The sequence below is a fragment of the Toxorhynchites rutilus genome, chromosome 3 (assembly GCF_029784135.1).
Source record: "Toxorhynchites rutilus septentrionalis strain SRP chromosome 3, ASM2978413v1, whole genome shotgun sequence".
In the NCBI taxonomy this organism is placed as follows: Eukaryota; Metazoa; Arthropoda; class Insecta; order Diptera; family Culicidae; genus Toxorhynchites; species Toxorhynchites rutilus.
The window spans coordinates 173,895,454-173,912,542 of NC_073746.1; the positions used below are offsets into that span (position 1 = coordinate 173,895,454).

General features: G+C 41.0%; 1 protein-coding gene across 3 annotated transcripts in view; it reads left to right on the plus strand.

Moving 5' to 3' along the window:
- Nucleotides 1-17,089, plus strand: part of LOC129779357 (hemicentin-1-like) — an 866,908-nt gene that overhangs the window by 299,255 nt on the left and 550,564 nt on the right. The window lies entirely within an intron of this gene.

Here is a 17,089-nt window from a genome sequence, read left to right on the forward strand (position 1 = left end):
TGCCATTTTTCGACGTTAGAGTATTCTCTTCTATACCATTGCATATGGAACACATTTACACAGTAGCCATTTAGACGTAAGAGTTTTCCTTCTGTTCTTCCATTATCCAGTTAGACCGGACAGAGTAGACAGTTGATTGATCATTGTTGAGTTATTTATAGAACAGCATCCCGATGTGTCTTGCAGAGCAGAGCAGTTGTATGGATGAATCGATCTTCATTCGACCGTGGATCGAACCCCATCGCTGATGATTGTTGCGTGTACGTAGTTATTCTATAATAACACAAAGATGGTCAATGAGGGCCCTGAGTTTTGAACTCACGATCGATCGCTTACTAAACAAACGCGCAACAAATGTGGCTACGGAGACCCCCTATGAAATAGTTGTTGTTAGAAAAACTTTTTTCCTGTAAAAGTGCCCATCTTCCGATGTATGGACGACTTGTTAGAAATTGTAAGGGCTTCATATATATTTTTTAAGAATTATAAAAGAATATGTTGAATTTAAATTTTAAAATCAATGTTTACTTAGCGAATTTTTTTTGTCAAACAAATTTTTTTATCTTTTTATGAAAATTTAAAAAATTTACTACAAATTTTTTTAGATATCATAGTTTTTGAACTATATATATTTTTTTTTGTAAAAACTCAAGACTTTTTTTTACCCTTTTCAAAAAGTAATCTAATTCTTTTTTGAATGATTCAAGTATGCTTAGAAGACAGTGTTTCAAATTATATACTGCGAATATAGATCGCGCACAGAAAAATGATTTTCGGGGAACGTGAGTGTTGCAAATTATTTAAATCAGAAGAGCAGTTGTGGGCGGAACGAAGTTTGCCGGGTCAATTAGTATATTATACATATTGAAAAAAAAATTTTTGAACCGAAAAAAATAGAAAAAGAAGTTTTTTACTACATTTAAGACATTTCACAAAAACAACATTTTTTAGCCTAAATTGTTGACACAATGAAGCCCACATTGTCACCCAACTAATGGTTTTTCATTTGATTATGGGAAAATGAAAAATGATTTTTTATGGCATTTTAAAATTTGAAGGTTTAAAAAAAACAAATCTTACTCAAAAACTATAATACACACAAAGCTCTCGTCAAAGGATGAAACGTAGGAAATTGTTAAAATTTTCCTATATTTTTCAAAACAATACCAAAACTAATGTTGTTTTAAATTACACATTTTTCTCAAAAACGTATTTTTTTAAATTTTAGTTTTTTTTGAAATATGAATTTTTGTTGACTCAACTTTTTATCTTTTATAGTTTCTGGAATATATGGCATTTCTGTATGAAGACACCTGGATAAATTAAGTTTCGCTTGTAAAATTTTTGAGTGTAAATACTCGCGTTTGACATGTTCTTGACGTGTTTCAAAACACAAAAAGTCACAGGAGGGTTGTGTCCGAGACACGACCGCATAGTTGACGTAGGATTCCGTTAGGTTTTCTCTTACATGTTGATTTTGGATATGTTTGAAGAATTACATTGTTAAACTCTTCGATAGTGATTTGGTGGCCCTGAAAAGGGTCGTTTTGTCTGGTTGTTAGGTATTCTTGGTTCACTCCACCAATATCCATAACCAAGTGATAATGATAGAAAAATGGTGATTAGTCATTTGATGGTGCGTATCACGATAGAAGATGCCTAAGTAGAATGAGATATGATGAAAGCCACCCTCTTTGGCTCTGGACGAGCTGGCTCCTGTGTTATGTATGGATGGAATAAAGAAAAACAAACTCATCAATGTAATATAAGATAATTATAATTATCGAACACAATTATCAAGTTTTCTCACCAGAAAAAAAATTATTTTATCATAGAGAAAATATATTTGAAATGGAAAAGGTAATTTGATTTATAATTTTTACTTTCAGAGTTTTTACTCAACCCATTTCCATTTTCGCTTTAAACTCAACGGAACACGATGCTACGTGACTCAAGGCGAATTTCAATTTGGCATTGATATCGGTCATTGATATGACATTTCACGAAGCAACCAACATAAAAGTTCCTAAATTAAAATTTTTGTTTATATTTCATCAAATATAAGTTCTACTCAGTTCATTGAAATATAATTCTTCAACTAATCCATCGAATGATTCTTATTGGAACGAAAAAAAAACACGCATTCATCGCTCCCTACTTGTTCGCTAGCACGTATGCAATCAGCAATGCCCACGCTAGTTACAATAAGCACTATCCATTAGTCGTTAGTTAAACTATCGACCACGAGGGTATTTACATGCTGATTTTCCCCGGACACCTTGGATTTGGAATCTATATTAGGGAATACATTTCGGTGGAAACAAAAGCTCTCCCTACTTTCATGTAATTGCAATGCCGATTTCCCCCTGGCAGTTTGGTTTTGATGTCTCTGTTAGGGAATACACTTCGGTGGGAACAAAATTCTCCGTATCTTCAATTTCGGCCAATCAGAACGAGGTATTTCCGTTTGGAGATTTTTTGATTGTTTGCTAGTTAGTTTCATATGATATATTATTTTATCAATTTTGATGAATTGTTATGGAGTGCTCAGATCGATTGATGCAAATATCTCGTAAATCCATCAGGAAATAACTGACCAATAATTGTAAGTACATGAGCCGCCGCATGTGACGTCAATTTCGACCTATCAGAAGTGGGTATTTCCGTTAGGATAGGGGTTGAGATTTTCCAATTATTCGATAGTCAGTTTCATGACATATATTATTTGATTTAATGTAAAAAAATTGTTATGGAGTGCCGAAATTGATTGACGCAAAAATCTCATCAATCCATCATGAAATGACTGAGCAATAAACGTTTGAAATTGGACAATTTCCACGATGTGCTCGATTTTCAATTTTCATTTTGTACCCCTATATGTTCCCGAAAGACGTAATCCTACGTCAAAAAGTTTTCAGGATATATCAATTGCGATAAATCACACACTAAAATGTTACGATTTAAACATTCACAGTGATTTTGCAAAGAAAACATGAAAAAGTTGTTGTTGAGAAAACTTTTTCCGTGCCCTTCATCCGATGTATGGATGACTTGCGGGCAATTGTATGGGTAATTCGACATGATAGCTTCAGAATTTAAAAAAAAAACATATTTTTGAGTATAATTAATTTTTCTTTTCGAAATTTTTTTTTCAATGATTTTTTTAAAAATTGCTTGATATATTTAATGAAAATATAATTTATTTCCTACATTTTATTCTGCAATCAACATTTTGTAAGTTTTATAGATTTTATGTAAAGACTCTTCGAAAAAAAAATACAAATAATTACCTACATTTCATCTTTTGACGAGAATTCTGTAGGTATTATAGTTTTTGAGTTAGAAATGTTTGTAAAAAACGTGCAAATATTAATAAGTCATGATAAATTATTTTTGATTAGATTTCAAATAAAAAAAGACGGGTGGGTAATGTCGGTGACATAACTGGAGTGACGTAGGCCATTTTTAATTCGGGAACAATGCATGGGTTTGTGAAAACTGAATGATCAATTTAAAAGAACCCAACCACCAATAAGTTCAAGAACAAGCATAAACAAAAAAAATCAGTTTATATCATATGTCATATTATGTCACTTATAGTGTATTGGTATTGTGAAAATCTTTTAATAACTCTTATTTGAAAGGTTTAATGGCCCTGAAAAGCGCCGTGTTTTACGGTGGCTGGTTTTGCCACCAAAGCAGTCTGTATAAACAAACTTTTTCCTTTTCCTACCTGCTGCCGTTTTGCGATTGCGTTTGCCTCTCGCTGAAACTAGTTGTTGCCTTGATGAGCGCCGAACCGAAGCTGCTCTGTTCTTGATGCGTGTTTTCTGATTGTCGTGAACAGCTTTGCAAGCCAACTCGAGCACTCCGACGGTCGAAACTCTATAATCGCTGTTAGGTATATTGGTGCTCCGGCACCAATCCATTCGGCCTAGTTACCCTTGCGGAGCAATCAGTGAATGCGACCAACTGGGAACTGGAGACCTGCAAGGTTCGAGTGAGACTTTGCCTATCCCTTAACTTGTCCTCCTTTGTTACGTCCACACGTCCACGTTGCTGCTTGTTTTCTTTTTATGATGTGATGCGATGCGATGTTAAACGATGCCGTACAACCACACTGGTTTAGGGTTTGAAAGAAAATGAGATATTTTTTTGAGGTCCGCGCGTTTTATACTCTAGCGGTACACGCTCACAGGATAGAGACAAATCGGCAGACTCAGCCAAAAGGGCGAGTCCAACGAGACGAACGAATGAGCGTTAAAAGGCAGCGATGGCAAAAAAATACATCAAGGTGCTACTGACATTCAACCGATTCGGTCGTGTTTTTAGCGCCCTTGTAAAAGAGTACGGAAAAATAGGAGTTTTCTCGCACAACTAATCAAATGCTTAGAGCAGCCTTTCTGAAGGCTTGATTAGTCCTAAATACAAATTGATTTTCAGCATCGCAACCCGAGGATAGCAGAAAAGGATATCAACAAACGTTCACTGCGGTGGCGGTGCTCACCGGTTCGCCGGAAAAAGCGCGCGCTTTTTCGGCGTCACTGACGCCACGCCCCCTTTTTTCTTTCGGGCAGTGTTGCCAGTTTTTTTCTGTAGTGCTAATAGTGAATCTTAATTATTAAATAAAATCTAAAAAGAAAAAAAAAAAACTACGCATACAAACAGTGAAGTGACTGAAGCAAATATTAGATTAAGTGTAATTTGAAATTTTCTGCACCTGTTGGTGGCTTTTCAAAGTGCTTTATCGGAACAAAGTGTGATTTTCTGGGAAAATACCCCTTAGTGAATATCCCCCATAAGGAATTTTAGTGGTTTTATATCCGTACCTGCTGACTATAACCTAGGTATAGTCAAGCAGAAGCATGGCTTCAAGTAGCTCCGGGCCTCCGGGAGGCCGGGCTACAAATTTGTACGAGGGTAAACCTACCCAACGTACTGCTCCAAGATGGGCCGATCCACTGAACGGCAACCTACAGATCCTGTTACTACGTGCCACAGGAGAGAACGTGATTCCGACTAACCCGTTCGTCGTGAGTAAGACGATCGCCAACGCTGTAGGAAAGAAGTACTACACAGCGCGACCGCAACGAGACGACAAGAAGAGGACGCAATATATCCTTACGGCCAAGGACGAAGATATCATTGGTAAGCTCCTCTTAATCAACAAATTAATTGATGAAACCCCTATTGAAGTGATTTACCACCCAACCCTTAACCAACGCAAATGTGTTGTTACTTGTCGTGATGTCATGGACATCAAAGAATCCGAACTGGTGACAGAGCTTTCCGATCAAGGTGTGATCGATGTCAAGCGCATCACCAGAAAGGAGAACAATATTGTTGTACCAACTGCCACTCTTATTTTGACGATTCGTGGAACTGTTGTTCCCGATTTCATTAATTTTGGATTTATTCGGGCTGGGACTAGAAATTTCTACCCCAACCCAATGCAATGCTTTAAGTGTTACAAATTTGGACATACTAGCAAACGATGCAAACGCGAGAACCCGCTTTGCCGAAATTGTGGACAGGAACATCCAGAACAAAAGGATGGAATTAAAACCTGCAACGCTTCAGCATTTTGCTTGAATTGCCAAGGGGACCATTCCTCTTCGAATAGGAAATGCCCCGTATGGCAAACCGAGAACAACATCACAAAAATCAGAATCGATTATGGTATCTCCTACAAAGAGGCGAAAGAAAAACACAACGGTCAAAATAATGGACCAACTTTTGCAAGTGTTCTGCAAGACAGACTCTCCAACTTGCAAAAGCCAACACCCAGCTGCAACTGCAAATGTAACTGCGCCTCGGCCGCTTCGGCCTCTTCTAGCCGCGAAAGCACTCCCCCAATTGACACTACAATCGATACTTCCATGACAGAGTCGACAACCGACAGCTCAACAACGGAATCTGGAAACGAATCAGTCATTTCAATGGACACTTCTGATGTTCCAAACAAAAATAAAAATAAAAGAAAAATGGCGAAAGGATCATCTTCAGATTCAGATCAAAAATCCGAAGATGAAATCCAAACAAACAAGGACAAGAAAAGAACTAAGAATGAACAAAGAACTACACCACCAACAAATAACAACACAACACCAACAGAAAACAACAACAACACACATCAAACAAAAAACAACAATAACAACAACAGCAACGCACATTCAACAAAAAACAACACAAACACAACAAACACTCCAAAGACTTCTACACCAAACAAAAACAACACCAATACCTCAAAGAAAGCTTCTCTTTCCAAGGGTAAAGGACCATCGAACTAATTCTCTTTGAATAGTTCAAACATACACACAATTAAGACTTAGGAATTAGAGTTAAAAACACCAACACATTCACTCCAACACAGAAATTCGGGATACAATGGAACATCAGAAGTATCCGACGAAATATTCTAGAACTGAAAATGCTTATTTCAAACTCTAATCCCACAGTCATAGCCCTTCAAGAAACTATGACTCCAAACAACTTCGATAAACACTTCATCTCAAAATATATCACATATTTCAAAGAGGGTCCCAACCCCTCAAAAAACGGAGTTGCAATCGCAATCAAAGATGGCACTCCACATGATCTTCTTCCCATTACCACTGATCTTCAGGCAGTGGTAGTGCGCATTAAACACCCCTTTCCAATCACCGTCGTTAGCATCTACATCACTAATGATTCCGATCCGAACACTCTACGCGGCCAACTGGACCATCTGTTCGCCCAACTTCCCGCCCCAATCATGCTTATGGGTGATTTCAACGCCCACTCATACGCCTGGGGAGGTGCATACCTCGATCGAAAAGGATCCATCATTGAGGATTTCATATCCGACCATTCTCTTCTCCTTCTTAACAACGGCCAACACACCAGAATCCATTATTCTGGTACTACTTCAGCCATCGATCTCACTATAGTATCAGACAAACTATCTTCAAAACTTTCTTGGAACATCCACGATGATACTTGCGGAAGCGATCATTTTCCAATCTTCACTTCCTTCGGCCAAACTTCTCCAGAGTTTTCAACAAGGCCAAGATGGAAATTTGAATACGCTGACTGGGCTGGCTATCAGTTTGACATTGAAAACCGCCTCTCCGCTAAACGAGATTGGACAGCCAAGGAATTCTCCAAAGTTGTCCTAGAAGTTGCAATGGTGCACATCCCCAGAACCAGTGGCATCCCTGGCAGGAAATGTGTCCCATGGTGGTCGCCTGAGCTGAAGGCAGCGATCAAAGGTCGACGTAAGGCCCTACGCAAATTAAGAAAGGCCCATCCGGACAGCCCACTGAGACCCACTCTGCTTGCAGAGTTCCAAAGGGCTCGCAAAGAAGCTAAGACTGCTATCAACACAGCCAAGCACAACAGTTGGGTTAAATTCGTCAGCGAAATTAATCCCAACGCGTCAACAAAGGATTTATGGAGTAAGATTGGCAGGCTTCATGGAAAGAAAAGAAGCAAAGAATATAATCTTCTAATTAACGGTCAATACACCAATGACCGGAAAATCATCGCCGAGGCGTTTGGAGATTTCTTTGCTTCCGCCTCCTCCAATCAAAACTACGACCAAACCTTTCTAACCCACAAAACGGAATGCGAAAGAATTCCCATCGATTTTCATACCGATGTGGAATTTGACTTCAACAAAAACCTCTCCCTCAAAGAGCTCGATTGGGTACTGAACAAAGTCAAACAAGGATCCACAGGACCTGATGACATTAGCTACCCTATGCTTAAGAATCTACCCCATCTCGGGAAAAAAGCACTTCTGAAGCTCCTCAACAAAGTCTGGGACAGTGGAACCCTCCCCAGTTGCTGGAAAGAGGGTTTAATGATCTGTATCCCGAAACCAGACATGAACAACCATCTTCTTGACAATTTCCGCCCCATCACTCTCCTAAGTTGTGTTGGGAAAGTCTTGGAAAAAATGGTCAATCGACGCTTAACGACTTTTCTAGAGTCAAATAAGCTGATTGATCCCAGACAATTCGCCTTCCGTGCGGGAAAAGGTACAGAAGATTGCCTTGTAGCAATCGAAAAAATCCTAGACGACGCAACTGAAAAATTACACCACATTGATATTGTTTCCCTGGATTTATCCAAGGCCTTCGATCGGGCATGGAGGTACCCAGTGCTGAAAAGCCTTTTCGACTGGGGGATTCGTGGGAGGTTAGGTCTCTTCGTTAAAAGTTTTCTAGAAAACCGGTCTTTCAAAACCGTTATTAACAACCACCAATCTTCTCTAAAAATCCCAGAAAACGGCTTCCCACAAGGCTCAGCACTTTCACCAACCCTCTTCAACATTGCCATGCAATCTCTATTCGAGATTATCCCGGACCATATAAAGGTCATAGTCTATGCAGATGACATCACTCTTATCTCTACGAGCTGCTTCGGCTTAATTCAGAGAAAGAGGCTTCAAAAAACCTTAGACTCCATCCAAAACTGGGCTCTAAAAACAGGTTTTAAAATTTCCCCGGAGAAATCCAAACACATACACATCGGAAAAGCTCTCAGAAAGAGAACCTATCTTCAGCTCAACAAAATCCCGATCCCTACAATGAGGACATTGAAAATACTAGGGGTTACTTTCGACAAGAAACTCAACTTCCTATCACATTCCCAAAAGACCAAAATAGCCACCAGAAAGAAATTGAACATCATCAAGTCTATCGCAGGCAACCTAGCCTCTGGTCATAGAAAGACGTTGCTAAATGTTGTAAATGTTTGGTTGGTCCCACAAATCCTTTACGGAATAGGCACCTTCAGCCGTGGAGGGGACAGGGTGTTAAACACCATTCAACCAATTTACAATAAAGCAATTCGGCTCGCAATTGGCGCTTTTCCCACCAGTCCTACTCTTGCTGTAATGGCAGAAAGTGGGCAACTTCCCTTCACCCACCTGGTAACAAAAGCCATCACGAATAAAGCCATCCGTCACTTGTCACTCCCCGAAAGCGACCACAATGTCCCATTAATACATAGAGCTAAAACATGGTTCAAAAATCTCACGAACAAAGATCTTCCCGATATATGTGAACGTTCATCTGCGACGGGAAGAAATTGGAACGTCAAACCGCCGAACATTAACCTTGAACTTCTCAAGACAGTTCGAGCGGGAGACCCTTCTCCAAAAGTCAAAGCCTGCTTCAATAACCTCGTCGCATCCAATTTTCAAATCAACCACCAGGTATACACAGATGGTTCAGTCAGTGCCGATGGAGTTGGATGTGGAGTCTTTGAGAGTAGATACACTGGTAGCTTTTCTCTTCCACCGCAATGCTCCATCTTCAGTGCGGAAGCTTTCGCCCTTTTAATAGCTACCCAAGAATGCACCCATGAGTTTCTTCCTACCACAATATTCTCAGACTCAGCTAGCTGTCTCCACGATCTTCTGAGTGGAAACAGCAAACACCCATGGATTAAGCAAACAGAAGAGGCTGCTTCAAATAAAAACATCTCCTTCTGCTGGGTTCCTGGTCACTCAGGAATCCGTGGAAACACAGCCGCCGACATACTGGCCGGCAAGGGCAGCAAAATAGATCCCCCAGACATGCCCTGTCCTCCATCTGACATTGTCCGCTGGGTAAAACAGCAAGTCCGGGAAAGCTGGGACATAGGCTGGATAAACAGCCGTCCCACTCATCTTCATAAAATTAAAAATTCCACTCTCCCTTGGGATGACCGCCTCAATAGTAGGGAAAGGCAAGTCCTTACCCGTCTTCGAATTGGGCACACTAACTTCACCCACTCACACTTGTTCTGCAGAGCCGAAAAACCCCAATGTGCTTGCAACGAAGCTCCGGTTTCCGTTAGCCATCTTTTACTTGAATGTCAACATACCAAAGATGCTCGAGTCCGACACAACATAGGTCAGAGTCTCCGAGATATCCTCAGTAGAGACGAGACCCAAGAAACCAATTTAATTGCGTTTCTGAAAGAAACCGACTTCTTTGGTAAAATCTAAACCGAAATACTAAATACCTTGGAAAGTGCTTATTAAAGTTCGCCACTTCACAGTCATGTATGCGTGTTTATGTGTGTATACACATGTATGTACGGGTCGGAAGGAAGGTATTCATACATGTATATACACGCATTCAATAATATTAAATAACAAATAATATAATATATACTTTCATACCCACATCTATCTTCTATCCATTACATTATACTTTAATCAACTTCCTATTCCTACAGCCACACTCACCAAGGAGAATAAATTCATTAAATAAACCTCTCCATTTTTCAGCTATACTATATACCATTAAATTCAAAACCACTATATTTTATTATCTATTCAAACTGTATTTCATTTCATTTCACCCCACCCCACACCTACTCCTCCCCTCTTTCCTTCCCATACCACTCCCACCCCCTCCCAATCCACTAATCCCACCCAAATCCTTTCCACTCCTTTCCTTCCTATCCTCCTGAGAGGGGCCGTTTTGTTTTTTGGCTTTGGAACACGCCTTTCGCTAGGTCACTTGTGCTTCGTTACTGCTTTGGTCCTCGGATCAGTAAATTCTTACTTTTCTTTACAGCATATATTAAATATCTTATGAAGCATAGGATCCCTTCCTACCTTCTTCTTTAACCGAGAGTCGAGCGGACAGGTCTGATGAGTGATTTTGTTGGTTTCCCTTTCGCCAGTCCCCTCTGGACTGGTTTTATTGTGGCTCTTCACTGGGCTGGAGGCGAATGAACTGCAAAGTTTAAAGCCTCTTAAAAACAAAGAAACGTGAAAAATACATCACAAGGTGCTACTGACATTCAACCGATTCGGTCGTGTTTTTAGCGCCCTTGTAAAAGAGTACGGAAAAATAGGAGTTTTCTCGCACAACTAATCAAATGCTTAGAGCAGCCTTTCTGAAGGCTTGATTAGTCCTAAATACAAATTGATTTTCAGCATCGCAACCCGAGGATAGCAGAAGAGGATATCAACAAACGTTCACTGCGGTGGCGGTGCTCACCGGTTCGCCGGAAAAAGCGCGCGCTTTTTCGGCGTCACCGACGCCACGCCCTCTTTTTTCTTTCGGGCAGTGTTGCCAGTTTTTTTCTGTAGTGCTAATAGTGAATCTTAATTATTAAATAAAATCTAAAAAGAAAAAAAAAAAAAACACGCATACAAACAGTGAAGTGACTGAAGCAATTATTAGATTAAGTGTAATTTGAAATTTTCTGCACCTGTTGGTGGCTTTTCAAAGTGCTTTATCGGAACAAAGTGTGATTTTCTGGGAAAATACCCCTTAGTGAATATCCCCCATAAGGAATTTTAGTGGTTTTATATCCGTACCTGCTGACTATAACCTAGGTATAGTCAAGCAGAAGCATGGCTTCAAGTAGCTCCGGGCCTCCGGGAGGCCGGGCTACAAATTTGTACGAGGGTAAACCTACCCAACGTACTGCTCCAAGGTGGGCCGACCCACTGAACGGCAACCTTCAGATCCTGTTACTTCGTGCCACAGGAGAGAACGCGATCCCGATTAACCCGTTCGTCGTGAGTAAGACGATCGCCAACGCTGTAGGAAAGAAATACTACACAGCGCGACCGCAACGGGACGACAAAAAGAGGACGCAGTATATCCTTACGGCCAAGGACGAGGATATAATCGGTAAGCTCCTTTTAATCAACAAATTGATCGATGAAACCCCTATCGAAGTAATTTACCACCCTACTCTAAATCAACGTAAATGCGTTGTTACTTGCCGTGATGTAATTGACATCAAAGAATCCGAACTGGTGACAGAGCTTTCCGATCAAGGTGTGATCGATGTCAAGCGAATCACCAGGAAGGAGAATAACATTGTTATCCCAACCGCTACTCTCATTTTGACAATTCGTGGAACTGTTGTTCCCGATTTTATTAACTTCGGATTTATTCGGGCTGGGACTAGAAATTTCTATCCCAACCCAATGCAATGTTTCAAATGCTATAAATTTGGACATACGAGCAAGCGATGCAAACGCGAGAACCCGCTTTGCCGAAATTGTGGACAGGAACATCCAGAACAAAAGGATGGAATTAAAACCTGTAATGCTTCAGCATTTTGCTTGAATTGCCAAGGGGACCATTCCTCTTCGAATAGGAAATGCCCCGTATGGCAAACCGAGAACAACATCACAAAAATAAGAATCGACTATGGTATCTCCTACAAAGAGGCGAAAGAAAGATACAACGGTCAAAATAATGGACCAACTTTTGCAAGTGTTCTGCAAGACAGACTCTCCAACTTGCAAAAACCAACACCCAGCTGCAACTGCAAATGCAACTGCGCCTCGGCCGCTTCGGCCTCTTCTAGCCGCGAAAGCACTCCCCCAATTGACACTACAATCGATACTTCTATGACAGAGTCGACAACCGACAGCTCAACAACGGAATCCGAATCCGAATCAGTCATTTCAATGGACACTTCTGATGTTCCAAACAAAAATAAAAATAAACGGAAAATGGCGAAAGGATCATCTTCTGATTCAGATCAAAAATCCGAAGATGAAATCCAAAATAACAAGGACAAGAAAAGAACAAAAAACGAACAAAGAACTACACCACCAACAAATAACAACACAACACCAACAAAAAACAACACAACACCAACAAAAAACAACAACAACAACACACATCAAACAAAAAACAACAATAACAACAACAGCAACGCACATTCAACAAAAAACAACACAAACACAACAAACACTCCAAAGACTTCTACACCAAACAAAAACAACACCAATACCTCAAAGAAAGCTTCTCTTTCCAAGGGTAAAGGACCATCGAACTAATTCTCTTTGAATAGTTCAAACATACACACAATTAAGACTTAGGAATTAGAGTTAAAAACACCAACACATTCACTCCAACACAGAAATTCGGGATACAATGGAACATCAGAAGTATCCGACGAAATATTCTAGAACTGAAAATGCTTATTTCAAACTCTAATCCCACAGTCATAGCCCTTCAAGAAACTATGACTCCAAACAACTTCGATAAACACTTCATCTCAAAATATATCACATATTTCAAAGAGGGTCCCAACCCCTCAAAAAACGGAGTTGCAATCGCAATCAAAGATGGCACTCCACATGATCTTCTTCCCATTACCACTGATCTTCAGGCAGTGGTAGTGCGCATTAAACACCCCTTTCCAATCACCGTCGTTAGCATCTACATCACTAATGATTCCGATCCGAACACTCTACGCGGACAACTGGACCATCTGTTCGCCCAACTTCCCGCCCCAATCATGCTTATGGGTGATTTCAACGCCCACTCATACGCCTGGGGAGGTGCATACCTCGATCGAAAAGGATCCATCATTGAGGATTTCATATCCGACCATTCTCTTCACCTTCTTAACAACGGCCAACACACCAGAACCCATTATTCTGGTACTACTTCAGCCATCGATCTCACTATAGTATCAGACAAACTATCTTCAAAACTTTCTTGGAACATCCACGATGATACTTGCGGAAGCGATCATTTTCCAATCTTCACCTCCTTCGGCCAAACTTCTCCAGAGTTTTCAACAAGGCCAAGATGGAAATTTGAATACGCTGACTGGGCTGGCTATCAGTTTGACATTGAAAACCGCCTCTCCGCTAAACGAGACTGGACAGCCGAGGAATTCTCCAAAGTTGTCCTAGAAGTTGCAATGGTGCACATCCCCAGAACCAGTGGCATCCCTGGCAGGAAATGTGTCCCATGGTGGTCACCTGAGCTGAAGGCAGCGATCAAAGGTCGACGTAAGGCCCTACGCAAATTAAGAAAGGCCCATCCGGACAGCCCACTGAGACCCACTCTGCTTGCAGAGTTCCAAAGGGCTCGCAAAGAAGCTAAGACTGCTATCAACACAGCCAAGCACAACAGTTGGGTTAAATTCGTCAGCGAAATTAATCCCAACGCGTCAACAAAGGAGTTATGGAGTAAGATTGGCAGGCTTCATGGAAAGAAAAGAAGCAAAGAATATAATCTTCTAATTAACGGTCAATACACCAATGACCGGAAAATCATCGCCGAGGCGTTTGGAGATTTCTTTGCTTCCGCCTCCTCCAATCAAAACTACGACCAAACCTTTCTAACCCACAAAACGGAATGCGAAAGAATTCCCATCGATTTTCATACCGATGTGGAATTTGACTTCAACAAAAACCTCTCCCTCAAAGAGCTCGATTGGGTACTGAACAAAGTCAAACAAGGATCCACAGGACCTGATGACATTAGCTACCCTATGCTTAAGAATCTACCCCATCTCGGGAAAAAAGCACTTCTGAAGCTCCTCAACAAAGTCTGGGACAGTGGAACCCTCCCCAGTTGCTGGAAAGAGGGTTTAATGATCTGTATCCCGAAACCAGACATGAACAACCATCTTCTTGACAATTTCCGCCCCATCACTCTCCTAAGTTGTGTTGGGAAAGTCTTGGAAAAAATGGTCAATCGACGCTTAACGACTTTTCTAGAGTCAAATAAGCTGATTGATCCCAGACAATTCGCCTTCCGTGCGGGAAAAGGTACAGAAGATTGCCTTGTAGCAATCGAAAAAATCCTAGACGACGCAACTGAAAAATTACACCACATTGATATTGTTTCCCTGGATTTATCCAAGGCCTTCGATCGGGCATGGAGGTACCCAGTGCTGAAAAGCCTTTTCGACTGGGGGATTCGTGGGAGATTAGGTCTCTTCGTTAAAAGTTTTCTAGAAAACCGGTCTTTCAAAACCGTTATTAACAACCACCAATCTTCTCTAAAAATCCCAGAAAACGGCTTCCCACAAGGCTCAGCACTTTCACCAACCCTCTTCAACATTGCCATGCAATCTCTATTCGAGATTATCCCGGACCATATAAAGGTCATAGTCTATGCAGATGACATCACTCTTATCTCTACGAGCTGCTTCGGCTTAATTCAGAGAAAGAGGCTTCAAAAAACCTTAGACTCCATCCAAAACTGGGCTCTAAAAACAGGTTTTAAAATTTCCCCGGAGAAATCCAAACACATACATATCGGAAAAGCTCTCAGAAGGAGAACCTATCTTCAGCTCAACAAAATCCCGATCCCTACAATGAGGACATTGAAAATACTAGGGGTTACTTTCGACAAGAAACTCAACTTCCTATCACATTCCCAAAAGACCAAAATAGCCACCAGAAAGAAATTGAACATCATCAAGTCTATCGCAGGCAACCTAGCCTCTGGTCATAGAAAGACGTTGCTAAATGTTGTAAATGTTTGGTTGGTCCCACAAATCCTTTACGGAATAGGCACCTTCAGCCGTGGAGGGGACAGGGTGTTAAACACCATTCAACCAATTTACAATAAAGCAATTAGGCTCGCAATTGGCGCTTTTCCCACCAGTCCCACTCTTGCTGTAATGGCAGAAAGTGGGCAACTTCCCTTCACCCACCTGGTAACAAAAGCCATCACCAATAAAGCCATCCGTCACTTGTCACTCCCCGAAAGCGACCACAATGTCCCATTAATACATAGAGCTAAAACATGGTTCAAAAATCTCACGAACAAAGATCTTCCCGATATATGTGAACGTTCATCTGCGACGGGAAGAAATTGGAACGTCAAACCGCCGAACATTAACCTTGAACTTCTCAAGACAGTTCGAGCGGGAGACCCTTCTCCAAAAGTCAAAGCCTGCTTCAATAACCTCGTTGCATCCAATTTTCAAATCAATCACCAGGTATACACAGATGGTTCAGTCAGTGCCGATGGAGTTGGATGTGGAGTCTTTGAGAGTAGATACACTGGTAGCTTTTCTCTTCCACCGCAATGCTCCATCTTCAGTGCGGAAGCTTTCGCCCTTTTAATAGCTACCCAAGAATGCACCCATGAGTTTCTTCCTACCACAATATTCTCAGACTCAGCTAGCTGTCTCCACGATCTTCTGAGTGGAAACAGCAAACACCCATGGATTAAGCAAACAGAAGAGGCTGCTTCAAATAAAAACATCTCCTTCTGCTGGGTTCCTGGTCACTCAGGAATCCGTGGAAACACAGCCGCCGACATACTGGCCGGCAAGGGCAGCAAAATAGATCCCCCAGACATGCCCCGTCCTCCATCTGACATTGTCCGCTGGGTAAAACAGCAAGTCCGTGAAAGCTGGGACATAGGCTGGATAAACAGCCGTCCCACTCATCTTCATAAAATTAAAAATTCCACTCTCCCTTGGGATGACCGTCTCAATAGTAGGGAAAGGCAAGTCCTTACCCGTCTTCGAATTGGGCACACTAACTTCACCCACTCACACTTGTTCTGCAGAGCCGAAAAACCCCAATGTGCTTGCAACGAAGCTCCGGTTTCCGTTAGCCATCTTTTACTTGAATGTCAACATACCAAAGATGCTCGAGTCCGACACAACATAGGTCAGAGTCTCCGAGATATCCTCAGTAGAGACGAGACCCAAGAAACCAATTTAATTGCGTTTCTGAAAGAAACCGACTTCTTTGGTAAAATCAAAACCGAAATACTAAATACCTTGGAAAGTGCTTATTAAAGTTCGCCACTTCACAGTCATGTATGCGTGTTTATGTGTGTATACACATGTATGTACGGGTCGGAAGGAAGGTATTCATACATGTATATACACGCATTCAATAATATTAAATAACAAATAATATAATATATACTTTCATACCCACATCTATCTTCTATCCATTACATTATACTTTAATCAACTTCCTATTCCTACAGCCACACTCACCAAGGAGAATAAATTCATTAAATAAACCTCTCCATTTTTCAGCTATACTATATACCATCAAATTCAAAACCACTATATTTTATTATCTATTCAAACTGTATTTCATTTCATTTCACCCCACCCCACACCTACTCCTCCCCTCTTTCCTTCCCATACCACTCCCACCACCTCCCAATCCACTAATCCCACCCAAATCCTTTCCACTCCTTTCCTTCCTATCCTCCTGAGAAGGGCCTTTTTGTTTTTTGGCTTTGGAACACGCCCTTCGCTGGGTCACTTGCGCTTTAAGAATTGGGAGATAATCAATAAGCTCAGAACAACTGCCAAATTCACATACTCATCATATCCTGGCAAACAAATTATG